General features: G+C 31.9%; 1 long non-coding RNA gene across 10 annotated transcripts in view; it reads right to left on the reverse strand.

Annotated features, from left to right (window-relative positions):
* The window catches only part of LOC107840587, a 40,656-nt gene extending 33,778 nt beyond the window's left edge, over positions 1–6,878 (reverse strand). For 3 of the 10 annotated variants that reach the window (XR_007046170.1, XR_007046167.1, XR_007046171.1), the window contains exons 1-4: positions 6,087–6,703; positions 4,314–4,445; positions 3,527–3,630; positions 3,261–3,440 (exon numbers count right to left, since the gene is read on the reverse strand). This is a non-coding gene — a long non-coding RNA (uncharacterized LOC107840587). Of the gene's footprint in view, positions 1–3,260; positions 3,441–3,526; positions 3,631–4,313; positions 4,446–6,086 lie in introns of all 10 variants that reach the window. The other 7 variants (XR_007046190.1, XR_007046186.1, XR_007046184.1 and 4 more) reach the window with 7 other exon arrangements.
* Between the last annotated feature and the right edge of the window lie 5,497 nt (positions 6,879–12,375).

The raw sequence follows: 12,375 nt of genomic DNA on the forward strand, positions 1-12,375 counted from the left end.
ATATTAGGGCATGTCAGTTACATGATACCTCTCACAGTTTCAGTATAGTATTTAGTGTCTCTTCAGTTCAGGTTTGCTTGCCTAAGTGTACAGCCTTTCAAATGTTCTATTTAACATTATTTAGTCTTTCAGATTACAGATCATCTCAGTGACATACCAGATATATACTTAGTCTTGCATTCTTAGATATTATAGTTTTCATACATTCATGCTCAGTTATCTTATGTTGTTCATTTAGTCCTTATCTCATATGCCAGTACCCCACAGCTTCAGTCCAATTATTCAGACTAAGTACAGTTTAGTTTTTCATTATCAGTATTTAGTTTTTAGTTAACCAGTATACAGTTATCAGTTAATCAGTTACAGATATCAGCTAGTCAATATCCAGATACTAGTTATTCAGTATTCAAACGTCAGTTATTCAGTGTTTAGCTATCAGTCATTCAGCTAATCAAATTAACTTAGTATATGTTATGTTTGATTTTGTATGTTTATGCATTCGTTCTTAGTATATTTGCATATAATCAGATCCTCAAGTTATGTTAGTTTCCACCACGTAGTTTCAGACCGGTATTCAATCAGTATCCATGTTTTTACTATTTTCCAACCTCAGTTCTACTTTTTCTGCAAAAGTAAATTTTTAAGAAACTAAGTGTAATGATTCATCAGTTTATCAGATTATATTTGTTATACATATTTTGAGACACTTCAGTTTTTTTTTATCTCAACCTCTTGGTAAGTCTACTCACACTTAGCATGGATGATTTAAGATTACGTATGAAATCAGTTTTACTTATTGCATTCACCCCCACTTACTCAGTATATTCTAGAAGTACTGATCCATATATATATGTCTGTGTGTCTACATTATTTCATAATGTAGGTACCAATTGTAGCTCACACACCATGATCAGACAATTGCAAATTTCAGCCAGCAGGTGATGAGTTCTCCTACTTTGGGGACTTCAGTCAGATGTTGTTCATGTACTTTATTTCTCATATGTAATGATTAGTGATAGTTGGAGTCATGTCCTAGATATCTATAGTCAGTATAGTAGAGACTTCATAGATATCAGTCAGAGTTAGTCATGTAATTTCAGTTCTCTCCTTAGTTTTTATGAGATTGTAAATTGTATTAGTAATATAATTTCCCTCAGGTTTTGTCATGGTCATTTTTCGCACAATAGAACAGTTATTTAATATATTATAATTTAGTTGTTTGACAGTATGCCAGTTCATGGATTAGCTTGGAATCACTTGTGGTCTCAAGCACCGTGTTATGACTAGGGGATAGTCTCAGGTCATGACAAATACCTTCTCCCTGGACACAGGAGGGCATTTAATTGAATATGTTGTGCATCAAAATTCATGCATCACCCTCTCAATAAAAGCCAAAGCATTATACCAAGAAATTTGATGTTCATTTAGAAGGGAGATGGGGAAAAAACATGTGACCCTTAAAGTGTCTTCACTTGACAGATACACCTAATATTAAATTAAAATGCATGGTTTCTATATATATTCCAGTATGACATAAAAAAAAAAGAAAAAAGAAGAATTAAAATTGTTTTCTAAGATGATACCCACCACCTCTTATACTATAAACTTTCATGCACAAAGTTTTTACACACTCCTATCCCCGAAAAAGAGAACAAAATCCTTTATTTCACATCACTTCTCAGTTAGCCTAATATAATATGCATAGCCTAAGATATAAACTTCAATCAAGTTAGTGCATCCTAATCTGGAAACTTTTCCTGAGCTTCTCCGCATTGATTTTGTATTCCATTCAACCGCCCAAGAACAATGGGGACACATATTAAAATTGGAAAACCAAGATTACAGGTTGTAGATTGCCTCCCAGTGAATAATAAACACTACCTCAATACAAAATTAAAAAACAAATAATTTTTTAAAGAATAAAACACGCATGTTAATCAACAGAATATTTTCAATTACAATATGGTATGATAGAAAACATCTTTCGAAAAAATGTTATCTAGGACATAAATGATTTTTGGTTTGCAATTTCTAGATAGTATCTTTCAAGGAAAACATTTTCCAACAAGCCAAGAGACATCGTGTTCAGGCAAATGAGATTTTACTTCACAATTATCTAACCCTTCACTTCATATCACTGTTACAACTAACACATGGGCATTATTATCAATTTTTACAACACAAAATTTAATAAAAATAATGATTTGCTAACATTGTTATCATTTTTAATAAATATTCCATAGATAGCTTCCACGTTCCAACTAAACCTGAAAAATATACACTAACAAAACAACTTTCAAAAGATAAGTTATTTTCTCAAGTACATTTTTCCCATAACATACATTAGAAATGTTAGTGCTTCCCAACACTGAGCTAAACTATTCTGTCTCTATATTCTATAATAAATTTCTATAAGTTCTACAACAAATACAAATTTGATGTTAATCTCAAATATTTACGTTTGCAAGGAGTATCATTTTATATACGAAATTGCAACCAACAATAAAAATGGTTCAAGCTTGCTCGAGTTGATTTGTCTATATCCCACGTATATCTCTAAATGCATTTTCACTATGCGCAATACCATAGTGATTGAAGGAGTTGAAAAGGGACTAAGTACACCTAAAAAAAACATGAAACTCAAGAAAGCTACTATCTCTCTGAAGCCATTTGAAAATATCCAAGAAAAACACAATTGAGTAAAATCTGTACAAGAAATACCAAATAGTTATTAAAAAGCATAATCCAATCATTGCGCACACAACTGATCGGGATTTAGTAATATTATCTTTACTTGCTTAACAAGTATGTAAGCTAGTAAAATGATAAGTGTGAGATGTAGCGAACTCTAGAGTTAGAGAATCACAATATTTGTTGCTGAACAGAAATTTGAGTATTACAATGAAATAGTTTCAAATGCACTAGAATTGATACATAGGATTCATGTGAACAATCATAAAATGGCTGGGGATTAATTTTATCTAAATATTGCTTTCATACAAATGAAGAATGTGTATGTTGGTGCAGCAAAGAGGACATCCATATGCCATACATCAAATGAAAATGAAAGAATATACATTTCCTAGATCAATGGTCAGCCAAATAGAAATAAAGGACACATAAGAGAGTGGTTGAAATGAGATAACTAACACTCTCTTGTGTTACTGTTTCAGGAAGCATTAATTTACCACATACCAACCAGAGTACACAGTTACTGGAGAAACATACACAAAATTAAGTTAGAACATAAAGTAAATTACCACTTGGACCAAGAGACATTTCAGATATACTTTCTCGGTTTGATGGAGACGTTCAATTGTGATTCAGATGTATGGTTCAATCCACTGATCCACTTGTCCCTTGCATTGATGGAATACAACTTGAATAAGCTTAGGTACTGAATCAATGTAACTATCCTCCAAATTTTTATCTCTCATAACCTAACAAGAAATGTTTTAAGTATTCTATTTTTTAATCTAAAGCAAAATGATCACAAGTTAAAATTCTGTGGCAATATTAGACTTACAGATGATATGATATTTCAAAGGCTTTGTTGGTAGTCAATATCCTTGCAAGTGAGAAAGTGGGCAATAATCCTGGATATATAGTTGTCTAAAGGAACCTGTATATCTATAAAAACATAAATCAAAACCAACAAAAAAGGGAACCAGATCAAGTACTGAGCAGATTTGTAACTTTTAGTAGTATAGATAAAACATCTACTGCCCACTCGCAAAACAAAAAATATATGTTGCTTTCTGCAGCACGTAGCATTAATTTAATAGATTATATCTCCCTAAGGCAACAATCCTATTACTATAGGCAATATAACAGCATCGTAAAATTATTTTCCAAACATGGCCAGTCTTTAGAAGGATGAAATGGAACTTAACTATTTAGATTGACTTGCACCTTACTCATTACGATCAACATACCTCTCAAAAAGACGAAGATGAAAGTAAAGAAAAAAATAGAGTAAGGGAAAAGAGTAATTCAAGATACAAAAAGAAAAAACTGTTTGGAACGTAAAACTTTTATCCACCAATCTCAATCGGACACAATAACTATTTTTTACTCCATAATTCTAAATGATCAAGTTAAACACATGAAACTTAGTTGAGCATATCACGAGTTCTAGATAATTAATTCCTTGAAACTAAGTTCTTAGATAATTACTGGACCTCCAAAAGCTAGTCACATAGCAACTGTGTTTATCAAACAGAAAGTCATTAGAAGTAACAGATAAAAACTACAAACCAACCCCATGTGAAAAAGTGATTTTACCATAGCAACATTAAAATGTATACGCATACTTGGAAAGAAGTCAATAGCTCAATCTACAAGGGCCTCCATCATCAATGGCCAGAGACTCCACATATCCATGGATCTAGTTGGCGAGAAAAATGTCATATATAAAACTATCTCCAAAACCTGTTTAAAGACCTCTGCAGGAAGATCAACTGGTTGTAAGAGACACACATTGTTTTCCAAGAATATATGCAGGCATTCAAGCTTAGTTTAAAGATATAAACAATGATGACTTACACAAGATTGCACTCATCACGTTTATATTGCTTCAATGAATATAGATGAAAATAACAAAGAGAAAAGGCATGTTTTCACTCTTGAACTTGTCCGCTCAACTTACTTTAGCACTTAAACTAAACTTTTATTTATTTACCCCCTTAACAATTTGATAGTGAATTAATTTCAACCGTTAATATATAATACCACTCTCACAACAGAGAGTGTGTTACACTCGCCTACACATCAACGCCATGTTAGAGCCACGTAACAAATTACTATTTTTCTAAAAAAAAAAAAATCTCCCACACATTATTTTTATATATATATTTTTTAAAAAAAAATTAAAATATATATGCACTATTTTTTATATAAATATATATATTTATTTTTTTAATATATATATATATATATATATATATTTATATATATTAAATAAAAAATGCACCCCCACCCCCATTTTCTTTCTTCTTCAGACCCCCCACCCACCACCCTTCACCCCACCCCTCTCTATGTTTTCTCCTCTACCATCCCTCACCCCTACTCCCCACCCTGCAAACGCACCCCTCCTTTTTTTTTCCTTTCTTGTTGAGATCATCCCCCAAACCCCTACCTCCTGTAAACTCCCCCTTCCCCCTCATCTTTCCAGCCCCCACCCATTTTTTCTATCTTCTTCGAACCATCAAAAATCTCCATCCCCTGCATACCCCTCTCTTTCTCCTCTTTCAGCCTTCACCCTGCACACACAAAAAATGCCCCCCTCCCCAACCCCCACCCCTTTTTTTTATCTTCTTCAAACACGAAAAAAATTCCCACCAGGTCAATTTTTTTCATTTATTTTACTACTCAAAAATTATCTTATTAGCAAAAAAATTCAAAAGTAAAATCAAAAGAATTCTTGTTGATGATAAGTGATTCAAAGACAAAATTACTAATTTAATTTAATTTTTGTTCAAATTTTGAGAGAGTTGAATTGAAGGTTGAGATAGTTTTTAATGGAGGAAAAATCTTAATTTGGTGTTTTTCTGGTTGTTCTTTGATGGTGTTAATGGAGGAAAATAGAAAAAATTAAAGGAGAGCGTTGTGGTTGTGATTATGGTGTTCAAACAAAGAAAACTAATGAACTCCTTAAAACTTTCTACTCCTATTATTTCGAAAACATGAAATTTGGATGATGAAAACTGAATAATGCAACAATGTATTTCAAGGAAGATGAACAGGGTGCATTATAGTTTATACCACGTAAGAAGTGTCACTCAGTTCGATACCACAGAGATTGAGTAACTTCTAACTTCAATTAAATGATTGTCCTACTAACAAAAATAGTACTTTCCTTCATGGATTTGGTTTCTATCCTTTCCTTCAAACAGTACTTTGACGTTGCTCATGCTGATCACCCAAAACTTTTGGCTTTACTGTATGGTGAGCCATTAGGTGGTGCAATTATCGAAATTGAAAAATTAGGTTGAAATCATACTCATTACCTAGATTATGTCAAGAGAGAATACCAAAATTGAAACAAAAAAATTAGGCCAAATCGTCAATTAAAAGAATACACTAACCTTAAAATCTCCAAATTCTGAAACGGCAACTCTTAAAATGCTGAATGCCGACTCATCGGAGCTCCAATAGTCATTAACTTTTTTGTCTCCCTTCCACCAGTCTACAAAAAGCTAAGTGTTAAATTTCAATTCGCTCTTACCGCAACCGAACAACAACAATGAAAATTATAACAAGTCTAATAAATTAAGGAGACATGGGTTTTTGATTGCAGCTACTTATCGCATTTTCATTTTCAGGCAATGGGTTTTTGATCCATCTACTTTATTCCATTTCCAGGCAATTGGAGCTACAAAATCACCCCCAAAATTTATTTTTTCTAGATTTTTTTATTGAGGAGAAATGAATTTTCAATTGATTGAGAAATGAGTTTTTTTAGCAAATCACAATACTGTAACTTCCGTCTCCTTTACTCGATGAGAAATTTTTGACAGTGTAATTACAATCGATTTTTGTTAATGAGAAAGAAATAGGGTTATGTTTTTATGAGAAAGAAGAGGGGTTTTTGATATTTTTCTATTGAGAAATTTTCTTTTGGCAGGCTTATGTCAAATGTTATGGAGGAAAATCAAAAAGAGATGCAATAGATTATTTTTTTCCATTAAGTGTTGTCATAGATGCTTCTATGACAACGGTTTTAAAAAATGTTGCTATATATATACCTATTGCAACGGTTCATTTTCAATAGCAACGGTCATAGTGCTAAAGAATTACTATTTTTGACAACGATTGAAAGCGTTGCTATAGATATTCTACAACAACGCTTTTGCAACCGTCGTAAAAAAATTCGTTGTCATAGGCCTGATTTCTGGTAGTGGAAGTTTCTCCATTCTTTGATATTGTTGTCAATGGTGAAGACTGGTTACTGATTTTGTGGTTAATAGAGTTTCTCCATTCTTTGATGTTCTCTTCAACGGTGAAGACTCATTACTGATTTTTAATGGTGAAGACTGGTTACTGATTTTGTGGTTAATGAAGTTTCTCTATTCTTTCATATTGTTTTCAATGGTGAAGACTGGTTAATGATTTTGTGGTTAATGGAGTTTTTCCATTCTTTGATGTTGTTGTCAATGGGAAGAAAGAAAGATCATGTTTGTTTTTGAATTTTTTTTTAATTAAAATTATTTAAATACATATAAAAGAATTATTTTTTTGTTTTTACTTTTTAAAAAATTTATAATTACTTTTTAATAATTGTTTGGGTCCTCAATACCACATGACAATTTTTTAATTAGTCGTCTTTGTCATGTCACCATAAGTGTGCTATACACACCTCACAATTTTTGGTGAATATCCAAAAATCCTAATAGGAACAATTTCTAGATAGTATAGGTACTCAATAGATATCAGTCTTAGTTGAGAGGTCCAAGTAAAATTTTAAAACAAGTTTAGGTTCTATCAATGACTAAAGCCATTAAAAAATGATTCATATGTCCCGCCATTCAACATTATGTCATGTTTTCCCTTTTCCTTAATTCATCAATATTAATTACTTCCTCCGTTTCAAAACAAAAGAATTATCATTTTGATTTAATACGGAGTTTAAAAAAATAAAGAAGATTTAAATTTTGTGATTTTAAATTAAACTTACGTCATATACCAAAATATTTTTCAATCTTATGGTATTAAACATGTCAGTGGAAAGATGAAACTAAAATGTTGTCAAAAAAAGAAATAAGTGATTCTTTTTAAAATAAACTAAAGAGAAAGTAAATTATTTTTTTTTAAACAAAAAGAGTACTAACTAAAAAACAAAAACCGTCTTTTTGATAGAAATTGCCACCCTTAAAAATAACTCCCCATTATTTTTTTCGTCCAAACCTGACCCAGAGGGCCGAGGGGCACCTCTCGATAATTATCTATTGTTGTTATGGTGCTTGTCTATGACTTTTATAGACAATGAAGGAAAAAACCATAGGCAAATCAGTTAGATCGATAAGGACGGACAAAATATATATTTGGAAGGACAACTAATGAGACAGACATTAAGAGGAACAAATAACATTGGAATTTTCATGTCATTATGAATAGAGTTTAAATAGTATTCACCGTGGAAACTATTTTTTAAGCAAGTACTTTAAAGTGTATTATAGATAAGTTTTAATTATTTTAATTATTTTAATTTTAAAATTATAAATAAGAAAAAATTATTGTAGAAGGTAACTTGGACTCTATATGCACTCTACCATTTTTTTTATATCACTATGACTTTTTTATTAAAATTATAAAGGATTAATCGTGTCTTTTACATTGATAGTCAATTTCTATGTTATTGTTATTCAACACCATCTAATTTGGATCAATTAGTAAGCATCAACCTTCAAAGCAATCACCAAAATAAACATAAGCAATATGTTATTATTCTATAACATAGTAGTCTCAATGTCACAATTTTTATGAGAATTTTTACTTTTTGAGATTCAAAATTTTAATATTTACCGTACAATTAGGACTATAAAAGTTATAATAAAAAGTAAACTAGTTTAATTTTGACGTTAAAATATATTACTTTTTAATAGGCTTGTAAAATAAATTATAATAAAAAGTTAACTCGTTTGACTCTTAAAATTCAAATATCAATAAATAAATTGGGACTAAAAAATTTTATTAGCATGATTTTAATGCATTGTAAAATTATTGGTAGGAGAAATTTTCGACACAAAAATGGGTACAACAATTATTTTTTCGGAAAAATAACACGTCTAAGGAGAAAATGTGTATAAGAGGAATTAGCAAATCCTAAAATTAAGAAATAGACACTACCAGAAATTAGATCTATGGTGACGGTTGCAAAACCGTTGCAATAGACCAAAAAATCGTTGCCATAGACCTATCACAACGATTATGCAACCGTCCCGTAGGTGGGCATTGCAATAGGTCTATTGCAATGATTTCTGCAACGGTTTAGAAAAACGTCGCCATAGGTAGAGCTATGGTGACAGTTTTTGACAACCGTCGCCATAGATAGACCTATTGCGACGGTTATTTCTTGACTTATTGAAATGCCTATTTTTATCTATTGCAACGGTCACGAACCGTCACAATGGATGTTATTGCAACGGTTAGTAACCGTTGCAATAGATGTTTTTGCGACGCATTTGTTGTTCTGTTGCAACGCTTTCTGACTACCTATTACAACTATTTCATTACTTATTGGAATGCCTATTTTCATCTATTGCAACGGTTCATAACCATTGCAATAGATTCTATTGCAACAACATTAAACCGTTGCAATAGCATCTATTGCTATGCTTTTGTTATTCTATTGCAATGCTTTTTGACTACCTATTGTTATTCTATGCTAACACAATATATATACATCACAAAACAAAATCATTCATTAATAATCCAAATGATTAGTTAAGTTTTTACATACTAGCAAGTTCAAGTCACGATAAGTTTCAAAAAATTCAACACAAAACTATTGATATTAAAGCATTTATCCACAACCCAAAAATCTTCTCCAGTAAGGTCAATGTCTTCATTATTTTCTTCATCTCTTTCTTCATTTTGGACACCTATAAAAAGAGAACAAATAATAGAAATTAGCACTTAAATGACAACATAAAAAGGACTATTCCACAACAAAATATGTACGTAAACCACATATAAGTTAGCTAGTGAAGAGGCAAATCAACCAATCATGGTTAGAAAGAAATACAAACATCCAAATGTGAGATGATAAAAATTAAAGAACAATTTAAATTTCCAAAATAGAAAACTAAAGTTTCACATTTTTATAGGTCTAACATATGTGATCCAGTTAGCACGCAGTTCCACAGTTCAAAAGAGAAACACATTCCAAGATGAAAAAACTTGATTATTCTCTAGTCTAACAATTAGATGTCCTATAATGCTGAAAAAACAACACTTTCAAAATCATAATACTATTTTTGAGTTTCATTTGTCATAACATGGATTTGGTAACGTAGTTTGTTCCATGATTAGATAACATAGCCAATACCTGGATTTAGCAATAGTATCTGGTGTACGAAGTATGCCTTGTGGGGAACTTGCTAATTACTTAAGAGAAAAGACAGGTTGTTATATTGTTAATTATATCCAAGAATAAGGATAATGCGGAATTATATAAAAAAAATAGTTAGAGAATTACCTTTCTCAGTTATAAGAGCAACTATAGTTTCTGCCACATCCTCCACGACACTACAAAAATGTTTGACATATAATTTTAGTAGAACTTTTAGATTCAGTTGCATAGTCTACAAAAGAAACTAAATAATACCTGCCACTACTCCGTCGATCTAACAGGCCATTTGAGAATATGATGTTACTCCCAAAAGCTTTTAGCGCACTGTTGAATTCCTCCAACACAAAAAGAACAAATAACTCAAACTAGGGAACTGAAAATAATAAATATTTTTTTGAAAACAATAATGAGTACCGCTAGATTAAACCCAATGCCCAGGTTGGATTGCAGGTCCTTCAATGATGAGACGGGGGACTACTCTTAGTACTGCGCCGTGAGGAACCAATAAGGCAGCCAAACCAACAGAAGCTGAAAATAATTAAAAAAAAACACTTGTTGCAATAAAAGACAGTAAGAGCATTTACCGTCTTCGACATCTTTCAACTGATAGTATTGAGGTGCTATTTCTACAAGCCATTCAGGTTTAAGTTCAGGTTTCAAATGTATTATCTATAATCATGTTAGGGATAGACTTGTAATCAGACACTGCTTACCAACTGTGATTCTGCCACTGAGTCCTGTCCATGTAGCTGTCCATCCTCCACATTGGTATCCAAGATCATCAGCATGAGTTCCAGCAACGAGAATTTTTTTTCGTGATTTTATCTAGAGGAATAAATGGTTTCTTTGGTTCTTCTCATTTTTCAACAAAATCAAGGATTTACGAACTATTTCACATGATAGGTCTCTATGTGCCTAAATAATGTGAAAAAATTAACCAGACTTAAAATAGATCCAAGATAGTGAAATGCAGAATCACTATTGTGCTAATGTAAGACAATATATAACCAACTGCTATTTAGATTCCATATAAAAACAACTATAGAAGAGTCCAACGGAAAACTTCAGCAATTGAATAGAACAAATACTGGTCACATGTAATCTCATTAAAACTTGAGCATTTAGGGAAGAGTATAATAGACAAGGTTCCAGAAGGCATTTTCAAAACCAGCAGTGACTTTCTATCTATAAAAATGGGGTTGAGAGGTTATTAATCCATTTTTAGAGGGAGTTTCTTCTAAGAAGTGGTTCTTGCCTACTATGTTATGCAATTGTTCTCCAATATGAGACGATGTTGTACTCTTATAAAGGTAGCGAAAGTAGTGTTAGAAACGTCTAAATAGTCCCAATAGGCAACAGAAAGATGTAAGAATACCTTGCAACCAACCAAATCTATCAATGATCTATCTGTAAACGAATGTTCAAATAATCCAGTGACAAATTTAACTCTCAAGATTCTTTCAACATTATTATCTATCCTGGTCATCAGTATCTCCCCTGATTCCACCAGTGATAGCAGCTCCGTAAAAAATAATTTATACCTAAATGGCACCATGACCTGCAGGTATTCACAAAATGCAAACGGATGGTGTGAATTATGCTAAAAAACTGCTTTTCTTTTACTTTCAACTCAAGGTTTTGACCATATCATTGGCTGGTTGAGACGGTTAAACAATATCAATAACATAACCTTCATCATGGTATGAAAGTACAATCAACTCTCATAGATTAGGGTTGGGGTTGGGATTTGGGGGGTCTAAGATATGGATTGCTTTCAAAAATCCAATATATCACAAGCTGTTGGTGAGAGGAAAATCAAGTTATTGTTGTTAAGGGTACACGTAAAGAGAGGCCCAATATTACAAAGATTGTCTAGTTGAGTGACAGCTTTGTACAACAAGGGAAGGGTTGCATATAGCAGGAATGAACGAACATCAATTATTAGCTGGATTTTACTCGTCGCATTAAAAGTCTTATGTACAAGGTTAAAAAGTGGTTAGCACTCAGGTGTGTAAATGCAAACACCTTAATTTAAAGAAGCATATATCTTAGAATCTTCATCTACCTTCATACGACATACTACCAATCTAAGGTAACACTAATAAACTATCTTATCGAGTCTTACCGAACTTATCATGTTGCTTTTTCCTAGAACCTAAATTCATGTAGACAAGCAAATAAATGTCAGTGATAGCATTTTAAGATTAAAAGATAGTTTGTACCTTGAAAACAGTAAAAAATGCTTGTTTTTTTAATGTGGAAGCTCTTAATTTTCTCAAAATCCACCAAATCAATATATATAT

This window comes from Capsicum annuum, chromosome 1 (assembly GCF_002878395.1).
Source record: "Capsicum annuum cultivar UCD-10X-F1 chromosome 1, UCD10Xv1.1, whole genome shotgun sequence".
Classification (NCBI taxonomy): domain Eukaryota; kingdom Viridiplantae; phylum Streptophyta; class Magnoliopsida; order Solanales; family Solanaceae; genus Capsicum; species Capsicum annuum.